Below are 13,379 nucleotides of genomic sequence, written 5' to 3' on the forward strand. Positions count from 1 at the left end.
ATCCCATTATGTGTGGTAGCATCTCTGGGTACCATTGCTTCATCTCATCCTTGGTCCAGTCTCATCCAGGGGACTGCAGGCCTGTGCTCTGTCTGCATGAAACTCCCCATAACAACATCCAGCTTGAATCTGTTTTGGTCCCTCGTGGAGCAGCTGCCATCCGCAGGAGTTGAAACCCTGCCAAGAGCTTGTCAGGCAGGACAGCAAACAAAGCACCGCAGCAGCGCGGATGCGATCTTCGCTGACTGACGCATGAGGCAGGATGTCACCTTGGCAATGGGTGCACAAGTGGCAGAAAGGATCCTTGATAACGTCGCCAGCCGGGTCTTTCAGGGAAAGGTCAGGCTAAATAAATTACATACCGTTCCAATGTCAGCAGTGTGGCCCTCGAGGTTCAGCAAAATTGTTCAGGCCCCTTTTTTAAGAGCTGTTTCATTGCAGGATTTTCCATTTTGCGTACGTTCAGCTGGGGGAACTGTTTTTCTTCTCATTTAGTAAAATGAGCTTTCAGCCCAGCAGCAGCAGGATCGATACGGGACTTCAGTGAAATATAAATCTGGGCAGCAAAAGGAAAAACAATCTCCCACTTGCAAGTACATCTGTCCCAAAGGGCACACAGGGATCATCAGGCTGCAGAGATCCAAGCACTATTCCCTGCAGGATCATGGAGTGACATCAGCAAAAGAGGAACAAAAATCCCTATTTGTAACAGAATCACAGCTCGTTAATGCTGTAGGGAAAGTACCCACTTGAAACAGTACCCAGCTGCCAAAGTTTGATTTTCTGAGTAAGCCAAGAAACAGCCTGCAATGGCGAATGCAGCAGATGTGTCCAGATGCTGCAGCAGAGAGGGAGTATGAATTATTCAGGGCTGGCGCTTCACTTCGGTCCTTGCTGAAGCAGTGACCCCATGCTCACCTTTCCTTCACCATCCCTGCTTAGTAATGGCAAATAAATTATCAATTTCCCAAAGTGAGTAATGTTCATTTGAAGAGTCCATGGCCTGAGGCTGGGTGAAGAAGTTGAGGGGTCATTGGAGCACGATGGGTATCGGAAGTCTTGTCCATTTTGGTGTATATAAGCTCATCATGGGGTGCATCCTTTGTGGGGTGTCAGCTGGAGGGAATAATGAAACAGTCGTAGCAATGTTTGTAATTCTGCTGTGCTGTGCTCCCTCCTCATCACCTTCTTGAAGTCAGGGGTGGATGGATGAGAGAGGAGCAAGAGTTTGTGTGAGATTAAGACAGTTCCTGGGTGGAAACAGAGCTTGGGACACTTGGCATTTTCTTCTTGGACCTTCCTCCCTTCATCCTCAAGCTTCTCTGTACCTTGTTGTGGCCTCTGCCTTGGAGAATGAATGAGTTGGTAATTGGATGAACCAAAAAAGGGGGAGGAAAAGGTAACCATCATGAGCAGGAATAGCGCCATGCTAATTGTAGCAATTAATTAACTAAATCTGCTTCTCCCAGCAGAGAGGCAGTGTGGTGGAACAAGATCAGGAGCTCCCAGGGAAGCCACTGTGCACATTTTTCTTGTTGTACTTGTTTCTGGGTGTGTGACTGCTTTACACAGTCCCAAAAGCCTTGCTGGGTCTGGCCCCACAGCCAGACTGTTCCCAGCTGGGCTGTTCTCACATCCCAGCTAGGAGAACATTCCATCACCAGCAAACACATTGACTGCAGTTGCCATCATATGCTGAGTTACTGCCTTCTCAAAGGGACATCCCACATCAGCTGAGCCCCAGTCACCAGTCACTAGTTTGCTAGTGATGGTGGAGGACATTAGCTTTTGGGGCAGTTTGGGTAAAAGCCTGTTGCACCAGCTCCCCATGATGGAAGGGAAAAGGCAGGGTAAGAAAGCCTTCTAGCATGATTTAGTAAGCAAATTGGCAACCTGGAGTTGCAGTGAGGCAAACCCTCTGCACCAGTGGGGGACCATGCTTAGGTGCTACCCACACTCCCAAAAGGCAAAACAATTAAAAGGCAAACAGATTTACACCCTTTGATGCTTCTTTCCGTTTGCAGCTCAATGGGAGAGTGTAAATTTTCTGTCACTTGGTTTTCGCATTAGTCCTTCATGTTCTGTCTAGACAGGGGGACTCTCAGGATTAAGGAGGCTGGACTTTAGGGTGGTTTAATGTCATGCTATGGCTCACTGCTGGTTTGCTGATCTCCAGCTGCATTATACATCTGGTTCAGCGGAAGGAAGCTCGTTTCAGCCTCGGGGGCCTGGATGTCAGTGAAGCAGAGGGTCCTGCCGGCTGTCCCAAGGAGCAGCTGCTCAGCAAAGCTGCCCCGGTGGCTTTGTTCCCTGCCCGACCTAAAATAATTGCAGAGCAGCACGATTGCATCTGCCAGGAGAAGGGAAATTAAATTGATTCTGAAGTGTTTACCCAGACTGTGGCAAAGCTCTTTGTTTCTGTTAACACCTATTTACTTTGAGAGCTAATTATGATTTTTGAACAAGGAGAGCCTCACAGGATCCTGGCTCCTCTGCATGTCTGAGGAAGCCAGCCATGCTCAAGGAAAGTAGATTTGCTCCTGTGTCAGTGCTGCCTTTACACTGCAGTTTGCACTGCTGCCACCTTGAGTGTCCCAAGTACAGTGGGGGGAGACCAGCCAGGGACCCTGGGCCACAGGCTACATGAGAAAGGCCAGCACATGGGTATTTCAAACCATCAGCATTTTCCCTGCCCTAGTGGGCAGGCAGCCAGGGCTCAGCTGTGAACTGGATTTTCTCATATGCTTTGTTTGTTGAAGTTAAAAAAATACCAAATCCCACTAAACATATCTCATGTGCCATTAACCCTTTCTGAAGCTGATGCTTCAGCCGAAACCCCTCCTTGTCCCATCCTCAGCAGGACAGAGGTGCAGCTACAGCAGCCTGTAGTTTAATTTCTCAGGAACCAGTGTGTGCCCCTGCAGTGAGCATGTCCCTGCAGGGGCCCTGTGCGAGGTTTAGTTATTTTGGAGTCAATAACTTTATTAACTTTGTGTCAATTTACTGTGCCACCCTCAGTGGCACCCTGGAGCTCCTGTTCTACCTTCTCCATGGAAAAGGGGCTCTTTCAGGGGCTTGGATTTGTGGGCGCTGACCAGACATGGATGGGAGTTTAAAAGCTTATTCATGCACATCATTATTGCCCCTGTGCTAGAGGTTTAACCCAGACATGAAACCAGAGAAGGGAATATTTGTGTGTAAGTAAATGTCCTTGTTTTGATCCGAAAGCTCCCTCCACTTGGAGAGGGTGAGGAAGGCGTGGGAAAAGGATAGGATGGCACTGGGCTCCTGCCCTGATGGGTTGTGTCTGGCAGCAGTAGCCTCTCCCACCCAGTCCAGGCATGTTATCTTCTTTTTTTTTTTTTTTTTTTTTGGTCCATCTGGGATTTAATTTCTTTTATTTATTTCTCTACTTTGCTCCAGGGCAGTTCTGGGTTCTGGCTGAGTCCCCACTCCATCTCCAAGGCGTGGTGTTGATATTTTACATCATGACAGGGAGCAATCCCAGCAATATCTCGATGAACATAGGTCAGGGCTGAGAATTAAAATTTAATGGAGATGCGTCTCTCCTTCCTCCTTCAATTCAGACATGCTCATTCTAGCAGTTTAGTGGATCAGCCTCTGGATACCACTCACTTTCTGCTCACACTGGTGAGATCTGCACCCCACCTGCCTGGGTGTCTTTGGCTTGGTTCTGCCCCAGACCCTGCACCAGTTGCCCCATTCCAGCCCATGAGAGCAAATTTATTGCTCTCACTTGACTTGCTTGGGCTGGGGGTCCCACATGGGCCACAGGCTGGTTGCCCCCAGCCTGCTGCCTGCAAGTCTGTGTTGTGAGCCCATCTGGCTGCTCTGGCACGCTCCTCACTTCTCTCCCAAAAGCATGTTTGTCCTAGAAACAGGCCAGTGATACCTCCAGCCCCACTGATTGCTTGCAGCCAGGTTTGCCTGGGTGTTTGCCCAACAAAGGGAGCTCAAGATGGACCAGAAAAGAAAACAACAGAGACAGCCCTGAAGACTTGCTGGGAGGACAGGAGCTGCCCAAAACTCAGTGAAGAGGCTGTGGGCTGCAAGACTAGAGTAAAACCATGTTTGAACATTGTGTGCCACCCCCCCCTCCCAAGCCAGCAGTGTTCCCCATCCCTGCATGCAGGAGCAGGGCACCAGGGAGCACGTGCAAGGTGACAGTTCCTGCATTCCTGCCACCACTGCCTGTCCCATGGCCAGGAAGAACCAAAGCAGAGGGGAAATGCACAAGACCAGATTCTTCCTTGCTATAGTGCCTAGCACATGCCTCCTTCCTTCCCTGCTTGTGCCATGGAGGAGTTACAAGTCCAGAGCCCAGCCAGGGACTGTGCAGAGGCTGAGGAATGTGGAATAAGAAATGGGCACAAGGAGGGATGTGTGGGGGTGTCCTTGTGTCTCTGACAGCACCCAGGCCCTGCTGTGTGTTGTTTTGGGATCTGCAGGCAGCACTGCCACCTAAGGGCAAGGGAGCAGGCAGCCCCTTGTGGAGCCTTGTGCCCTCATGACTTCCTAGAGTTATAGAATGCTCTGGGTTGGAGGTGACCTTAAAGATCACCCAGTTCCAACCCCTCACCATGGGCAGGAATACCTTCCACCAGACCAGCTTGCTGTAAGCCCCATCCAGCCTGGCCTGGAACACTTCCAGGGATGGGGCAGCCACCGCTTCTCTGTGCAACCTGTGCCAGTGCCTCACCTCCCTCACAGGAAAGAATTTCTTCCTAATATATAATTTAAACTGCCCCCTGTCAGTTTAAATTTATTCCCCCTTATACCACTTGACATTTTACCTTCTGATGCCATAAGTCTTGACTGCACCTTTAAGCCCTGGTATGAGTTGTACTTGGCTGTCAGCTCCCATGGAGGCCAGTCTGTCCCTTTAGACATTACAACAAGAATATGTTTGAGTTGAGCTTGACCATGGGATGGACAGGGCATATCTGGTTGGATTCTCTCCAGATATTTCACCTTCCTATGTTTGTTCACCTACCCAAAGACCTAATATCCCCTGCCCCATTTGGAGATAGCTTGTGTTGGGACAGGAATGTGCAGCCTTGAGCCCTGTACTCTGGCCTGCTGTCCCACCCTACCTACAGATGCAGCCTTTTCCTCAGTGCTCCCATCAATACTTTCAGCACTCAGTGTCAAGGAGTTCCTTCTTTTAAAACACCTCTGTCACATCTAGATCCACTGGTTGCACACCTCAAGAGCATTTAGATCAAACCCTCCCTCATACTTTTCTTCCATGTTCTGAGTGTTCCTAACAAGGGGAACAGCTGTGGCTGCAGAATTTCTCTGGAGGCCAAATGCAGATGTCATATCTCAGCCCCAGGTTTGACCCAGCCTTGCTGGAATAGGTGGAGGGGACCTGGTGGCCCAAACTCACTTTGCACCAGGCTCATGGTTAAACTTCAGGTGCATACAAGCATCTTCTTGCCAAGTCACAGTTCATTCCTTAGCCTTCCTGCCACTTTAAATTTGTTCCAAACTTCCCTGACCCTGGTTTTCCTGCTCCACAAACAGCAAGTTATTTTAAGATCTGACACTGTTCAGCTTTTATTTCTGTGTAAACAATACCGGAGATGGAGTGGTATTGGCACAAAGGAGCAGCTTGAGAGCAGTTAACTGCCTGCTGTCTTTTTCCCCCTTTTTAACCTCCTTCCCTCTGGAGATAAGCTAGTTGTGGTACTGATGAGTCTGCTGAAGAGCAGAGTGCCAATAATGACCTGGAATTTGCTTCCTAGAGGACAGAAACAGAGGGAGATCCTTGCTGATCTCTACCAGCTGGTCAGGGTGTCCTTGCTGTGATTCCCCTGGCAGTTTGGAGAGGGAACTGATGCCACTAAGAGTGAGACTTTTTGGGTGGCTGTAGTCTGTCCACTTCTTGGGAGAAAATGAAAAAATATGTCTAAAATATGTCTAATCATTTGCACTCTGAAAGTGGTCATTTCTTTCCCTTGCTTCTCCAAGGAAGTAGGACTGATGAGCTCAGGTGTCCACTTTCTACTAAAACTCATCCCGCCTGTGTCAGGATTGCTATCAAGGCCTTTGCTGTCAAGCTGGATCGTCAATGATTTCATTTTCATAATTTCATTTACACCAGACAACGAGCAACCCCTGCTATTCTTCCATACCTTATTCCTCTTCCTGTACTCTGCTCTTCAGCATGCTGCCTTCCCAGGAACACTGCAGGACCAGAGTCAGCACTGCACTGCTGGGGTGATCACTGTCCTTGATACCAAGAGAAAGTTTCCTGCCCACATAGGTGCCAAGAAAAGGACTGAGGCAAGGATGCAGAAGGTTTTAGCAAGGGAAAGGGTCTTAAGGTATCTACCTGATTAAAAAACCAAGCCTCTGGCTTCAGGGCATCTGATGTAATCAAATCTCTGACATTTGCAATGCTCGGACCAAGGCTTTCTTCACGGTTTGGGTTTTGGAAATTTAGGAATGTTTAGCATTTTCTTCTGTAGGTGTTTTTATTGTGACTGTGGACATTTTGAAGAGGCAGAACTGAAAAAAATCCAGAAGATATGGGAGCCTTGTGTTTGCAAACCCAAAACTCTGCCATCCCAGAGAGTTCATTGGAAGATAAGTATTTGTTGAGCCTCCTTTGACCATACCCAGCACTGATGGGAACTGGCATAGGATGCAGCTGTTTGTGGGAGCACAAGGTTTATAGGCAAAAAATGCTCTTATCTTGCTGCAAATAATAAAACCATCAACCAGCAATAAAAAAAAATTTATGCTCAGCTTTCAAAAAGGACCAACAGTCAAAATACTCCAGCTCCTCTTGACTGTTTCCCAGCTGGCGCCCAGCTCAAGGGTATCCAACTGGCCTCTTCTGAAGATAAACACAGAGCTCGAGGATTGGGGCCTTTGGGGAAAATCCTGCCCATTCCTGGCCAAAGTCCCACTGGTTTAGCTGAGCTGAGGCTGGGGTTTTGGTGGGAGAGAAGGAAGAAATGTGAAGTTCAAGAGGTTTGAGGCTTTTTTTTAGCGCTAAAAGCATTGCCCAGCCTTTCCAGCACAGGTTTCCTAGCAGAGATTGACAAGCTGAGTTCACATCTCAGCCCTGGGCAGGGCTGTCTCGTGGCCTGGCACCCAGAATCAGAAACCCATTTAACATAATTCTTTGTTTTGCAATTGGCTTATATGGCTATGAGCCCTGTCAGATGAGCTCTGTTAGTTTAATGGGCACAGAGGAATTTTTAGGGTGACTTACTGACCGTGGAAAAATGAGCGCGGCAGACGGTATCAGCAGTGCATCAAAAAACAAAACCATGCAGAGCCCTTGGAAACAAAAACAGCTGATGGACTTGGAGTGACACTGTCTGAGCAGAACTGAGGGAGACAGGGAGGGAGAGAGGCATTTTTGGGTGTCAGCCAGTTAAGAGGAAACTCACAGCCGCATTCGCCTGCATTTATATTTCCCAGAGGGGTCTTGGGACTGTTGTAGCCCCTCTGCCCCGGTCATGCACTTTGGGATTCATGGAGCTGCCATGAATCTGTCTGCAGAGTTTCTCAGGCATCAGGGCAGGACACAGATCCACGGGTGATGCCCAATATGTAGGAACCAGGCTGGCAAATGCAATGGACAGAGAACCCCAAAATGCAAGTGCAAGCAGGCTGGACAAGGGGAAAAAAAATCACTTTTTCAAAGGATAATTTTCTGGCAGTTTTTCATAATGTGGCACTTTTTTCCCCCTATGTAAATGTATTTCCCCGTTTCTTCCCTCCATACATATCTCATTGTTCCCTCCAAAGCTTTGAGAGGAACACAATTTTTATATGTCCTGCACACTGCTTTGTAAAACCTGATAAAAGCCAGGACAGATTTAGACTCTCATTTCCCAAACCCCATTGCCTGTTTGTTTGCTGGTCTGTATTGCTTTGTATTTCCAATTAAAACCAAGCCTGGGCAAAGGGAAAGCTTTCTAAAGCCTTTAAAGCCTCCAAGTGAAGGCACATGGAGCAGGAAGGAGACATGAAGCTGTCGATTCCTGTGAACTTTCCATGACACCGCTCAGGGTTTGTTTCCAGACTGATTCTTATTTATGAATGCAGTAGCATTTATTACTGATTTTATCTGTAAAGATAGCATTTCTTCCCTAGACAGTTTCTATGCCTCAGTTACAATTACTGCCTGCTCCTCAAACATACTTTTGATTTGCTTATTGTGGTACAATACCAGAGCTGTAATAGTGGCAATTACTTTGGGCTGTGGGGCTTACACCTGATCTAGGGATGCCCTTCTTCCATGTCCCAGCTCCCTCCAGGAAGGCTGAGAGCATCTCTAAGGGTCCATCACAGAGTAGATGTGGCCAAGAAACATGCCTTCTGCTGTGCCAGGTGCTGCACAAGCACTGAGCAGACAGGCAGCCTCAGCTTGAAAGGATTCATCACCAGGGCACAGGACAGATGTGTTTGGTGCATCTTTTATCCTGACTGTAGCCATTTGCTGCCAGAGGCACATCAGGAATGGTGTCTGTTCCCTCCAAGCTGGGAATGGTCTTTAAAAGGACACTTGGCCACAGCTCCTGAAAAATGTGCCTAAAAATGAGACTGTCCAGGAAAATTAGATATTCTGTATCTCTTCTGTTCCCCACTTGCCCACAGTAAGCTGCTTCTCTGTGGAATTCAGGCACAGAAGGGAGTTACAGTTTCCATAAGATATCCAAGGATCTTCTTTGCCATTTTTCCATGCTTACAATCACTTTAAGCCACAGAGGATGAAGCAAGTACTTAAAGCTGTGTGAAGAAAGAAGTCCAGCCCCCCAACAAACCCACCAACCTGAGTCTTCATCCTTGGAGATACTCAAAATCTGTCTGAACACAGTCCTGACCTGCTGTAGCTGCCCCTGCATCCCTCTGAGTAAAAAACCTTTTCCTAATATCCAACCTAAACCTCATATCAAACACTTACTGGGCATGTAGCTTCTTTTCATACTTAATTGTCACGTGCTGAGCAATGTGACTGCTTTGCACCTTTGATTGATTGCCACCCTCTATATCTGTTTATTAAAATGGAAAACAACATTTCACCTCAAAAATTTCATCATATGCTCTCTCAGTTCCACATGACCTAATCCCATCCTGGCCAGCACAGCTGCTTGTGCCAAGTTTTGGTGTGATTACCTCCCATCATTCCACTGCCAAACTGTCCCTGTGCTTGTGCGCTGTTGCTTTTGGAAGTAAGCTGGAGTGGAGTGACTCATTGCAATTGCTGCCTTTTTTTTTTTTTTTCCCCAAAGCTGACAATGAATCCTCTTTTTGAAGTGCTGGGCAGGTGTCTGGGCACTCGCAAATACTTCATCACCTGTAAAAGTGTTGTGAATGGCTGTTGGGCTGCCTGTGGCTCCATCCTCACCTTCATCTCATGGCTGCCCACCTGCCCTGCCAAGCACCACCTTGTTTGACATTGCTGTGTGTGTAAACCCTCCCCTCAAGCCCCTGTGTGCTCTGCACAGACTGAACCTTGATGGAAAGCCTTTACGATGATAATTATTTTTGCTGGCTTGCCATGATGGTTCATATTGCTCTCCAGTGAGTCATGATGAAGTCTTTCAAACACCCGTCTGAAATCCATAAATTCTGTGATGAATCTTTCTGCTACTTGATGGTTGCTTTGATGATTAGCGTTAGGGTCAAAACCTGGTCAACACATGGTCTTCCAGCTGAAAACAAAAAGGGAGCTTATTAAAAAAAAAGGGAGAGTGGCTTTTTACATGGGCAGATAGGGGTAGGACAAGGGAAACAGTTTTAAAGGGGAGAGAGTTAGGCTACATGTTATGAGGAAATTCTTTACTTGAGGATGGTAAAGCACTGGCACAGGTTCCTCAGAGAAGCTGTGGATGCCCACAGTGTTTAAGGCCAGGTTGGATGGGACTCTGAGCAACCTGGTCTAGTGGAAGGTGTCGCTGCCCATGGTGTGGAGTTAGAATTATGTGGTCTTTAAGATCCCTTCCAATCCAAGGCATTCTATGATGCTATGAAAATGCTGCTTTCATCTTTGAATAAAACTCCTCATAGAGCAGAAGACTGTTTTTCCCCAGAAAGCACTATGATGTCTCTTAAGTCTTTACTTTTATTTTTTTACTTTTTTTTTTTAAGTATCTCAATCCCAGTTTATTGACTCTTGTGGCTTTTCCTCATCCCTGTGATTCTAAGAAAAGGAGGTGGATTTGTGATTTTCATTTGAAGCTCATTCATGCTTTTACAGCTTTATTACAGTTTATAAATACTGTTAGATCTCCTCTTTGGCATCACCATAACCCCTTCTGAGCACCTGAGATCCTGTTGTTTTTTCTGTTATGCTCCAGAAACTCACTTCCACTGTTTCTTCTACCTCTAAGAAGAACTCAAGAGTACAGGCTCAGAAATGCTTTGAGTTTCTTTGGCACAGTGTTGGAAGGACCACCCTGTCCTCTGCCCTCCAGTAACATTTTTATGGAGATAAATCCATGCTGTCCAAATCCTGGGCAAACAGAGCTTTGTGTACTAAAAGATCCACTCTCATCTCAGTGATGAGAAGACATGCTAGTGGTCTGGTGTCTTGTGGCCCCATCTGAAGGGAGGGCCAACCCTGTGTTCATAGAGCAGTGTTATGCAGTGGTTTGTTTTCCAGATAAAGTGACTCAAAGAATTAGTACTGCCATGACTCCAGGAATGCCCTCCATCATATTAGATAAGTTAAAATATTTGCTTTAATAAGGTTTATGAGTGATGAGGTGATGCACAGATGGGTTTTCCCTGTGGGTGCATTGCTGCATGAGTGGTCCCTGTGATGTTCTCGGATGTCTCCAGAGCAGTTGGAGGTGGGAGGTTGCAGCAGGCTGGCTTCTAGTCTGGTCCCACCAATCCCTGCATTCCCGTGGTTGTAGCCAAAAGCCATTATATCTTGGCTTATTCTTCCCAGAATCTCTGGAGAAAAATGAGTCTAATGTACTGTCTATTTGTCACCCTTCCACTTTTCATCCTGTAGATGAAGAATGAAGATGGATCTCACCCAGATCTATCTCAGCACCCAAATACACTAAGTTCAGACATGTGTCACATCAGTAATTAAAATCAAAAATTAAATAAATCCCATTCCTGTGAGGAAGAAGGAGTGCTCCAAAGTTGCCTGTGTAGAGTCAGAGCAATCTGGGGAAATGCTGTTCTTGCAACAAGTGAAGCAGGTGACAAGCCCAAAACAAATTCCCTTTCAAAGGCAGTGAAAATTCAGCATCTTCGTTTTCACTCCCTCTGGTATTCATTTTCATACTTTTTCGGTGTCAATTTTGATTCACACCTTTTCACACTGAATTTGAATGAATTTCAGGAAAAAACAAGATTGCACTTTCACATCTAAAAAGCACATCATGATGATTTTCAGTTGAAGAGGGGCAATCTTCCCCCAAAAATGATCCGCTCTGATGAGAATGAATTGAAATACCTTGACCTTCTCCCCTTTTACTTAAAATTCACTTTTATTCTCTGAAGGTTTCTTGTAATTTCTGGCTTCAAATGATCCCTTGGCAAGCTCCTATTTTGATTAAATGGCATTTTCCAGCTGGAGGATGTCTGAAGATTTTCAGCTGGCCCTAAGCCAAGCATGAAGCACCGGGCAAGGCACCGGGCAGGAAGATGTGAATTTTGCTCTGGATGCTGTTTCCAGCTGTGGTGGGTGCACGGATGGGTGAGCTGCAGGGCGGGTAATGTCATCTGGTGCTTCTGGCTTCTAAGAATGAGTCTACCACACTGTGAGCTGGTTTGAGCAAGGAAGAGGAGATGAGGAAATGCTGAGTAAGGCCATGGGATAGTTCCCAACCCATGAACAAGAATCAGAGCAGGGATGGTTTGCTCTGGTCTTTGGATGCCAGTGGATATTTTGTACCTGCGTCAGGCAATGAATGCCAAAATCTAAAACTGTAACCGTGAAGGAGATTGTGATAAATCTGCCTTACCTGAGTCTCTGGAGGACCAAGCTATACATTACGCTCCATTGCTCCACTAAACACAGCTCTGCTGCTGCTGTGTGTTAAAAATACCCACAAAACCAGCCCCTGCTTTAGTGCACAGGGTTCAAACAGCAGCATCCATGCTGGGAGTTTGCTCTGCTTCTCGGTGCAGAAATATCCAGCGGGGAGAGACTTGCTTGTGCATGACCAGATGTGACGGGGAGATGGAGGGTGTCCAGCTGAAAACACTCATCCACAGGGAAAAGAAAAACAAGAACTTAAGATGGCATTGAACTGATAGTGACCAAAGTCTATCAGGATGTTAAGCCCAGTGGGATTGAGGACTCCAGCCCAGTCTGCATCTCCTTTTGCCGCCCTCAGCTCTTTATTGGGGTGGTCCCACAGGAGCACAAGCCATGGTGGATGGGGAATGTGGGGACAGGGACACTACTGGAACTGACCCTAACACAAAATCACTTGTGGGAGGAGCTGCCAGCCCTGCATTTCTGAGTGCAAATACCGCTCCAAAGTATTGCACTGCTTTCAACCCACGCCAGTTCTTGCCTTTGGCACAAGCTGTGCTCCCCAGTCCCTGCCAAACCAGTACAGATGTTTTAACACCCACCAGAATCCAGATAATTACAAGCAGAATCGAAAGACTGGTCAGAGTTGTTTTCTTTTAATTGCCTGAACTCTCAGCCATTCTCAAGCGAGATGCTTCCCACTTTCTGACATGGCTTTCAAAGACATTTTTGTGGGACACGTTGCTAATACTCATTTTATGATTAGGGGAATGTCTAGAAGCTCCAGCCAGGATGAGGATCACACCATGCCTGCTGATGTAATGGTTACCACAGAGTGAAACAAGTGCAGGAAAGATGAGTACAGCATCTGGGAAAACACTTTCTTGGGAAATTAGAGCTAATTTCTAACCAGCAGCCTTTCAGCCATGGCATTGCAAAGCTCAGCTCATTTTCAAATGGGTTTGGGTAGTGTTTTCAATGGAACAGAACCATGTGATCAGCTGGTGGGCACAGGTCAGAGGATGCTGCAAGTCCTTTACATCCTAGATCCTCATGGGAGACAGTGCTTACCATGGAGAAACTGTGAGCAGCTGAGATAAAGGAAGCAGCAGCATTTCCTGTTGTAACAGAGGGAAGCCAATAACAAACACTTTCTTCCTGGTCTGTGCTTGTACAACAGGAGTGTGGCCCGTTGTGACGGTGTTCACAGGGATTTTCAGATTGGGCAAGAGACAAGGATCTGACTCCATGTTTCAGAAGGCTTGATTTATTATTTTATTATATATATTACATTAAAATTATAATAAAAGAATAGAAGAAAAGGTTTTATCAGAAGGCTGGCTAAGGATAGAATAGCAAAGAATGATAACAAAAGCTTCTGTCTCTGACAGAA

At 46.7% G+C, this 13,379-nt stretch overlaps 1 protein-coding gene across 7 annotated transcripts in view; it reads left to right on the forward strand.

The window, feature by feature from the left end:
* GAB2 (GRB2 associated binding protein 2) overlaps positions 1-13,379 on the forward strand; it is a 93,420-nt gene that overhangs the window by 53,676 nt on the left and 26,365 nt on the right. The gene's annotated exons all lie outside the window — the stretch shown is intronic.

Source organism: Zonotrichia leucophrys, chromosome 1, assembly GCF_028769735.1.
Source record: "Zonotrichia leucophrys gambelii isolate GWCS_2022_RI chromosome 1, RI_Zleu_2.0, whole genome shotgun sequence".
Classification (NCBI taxonomy): domain Eukaryota; kingdom Metazoa; phylum Chordata; class Aves; order Passeriformes; family Passerellidae; genus Zonotrichia; species Zonotrichia leucophrys.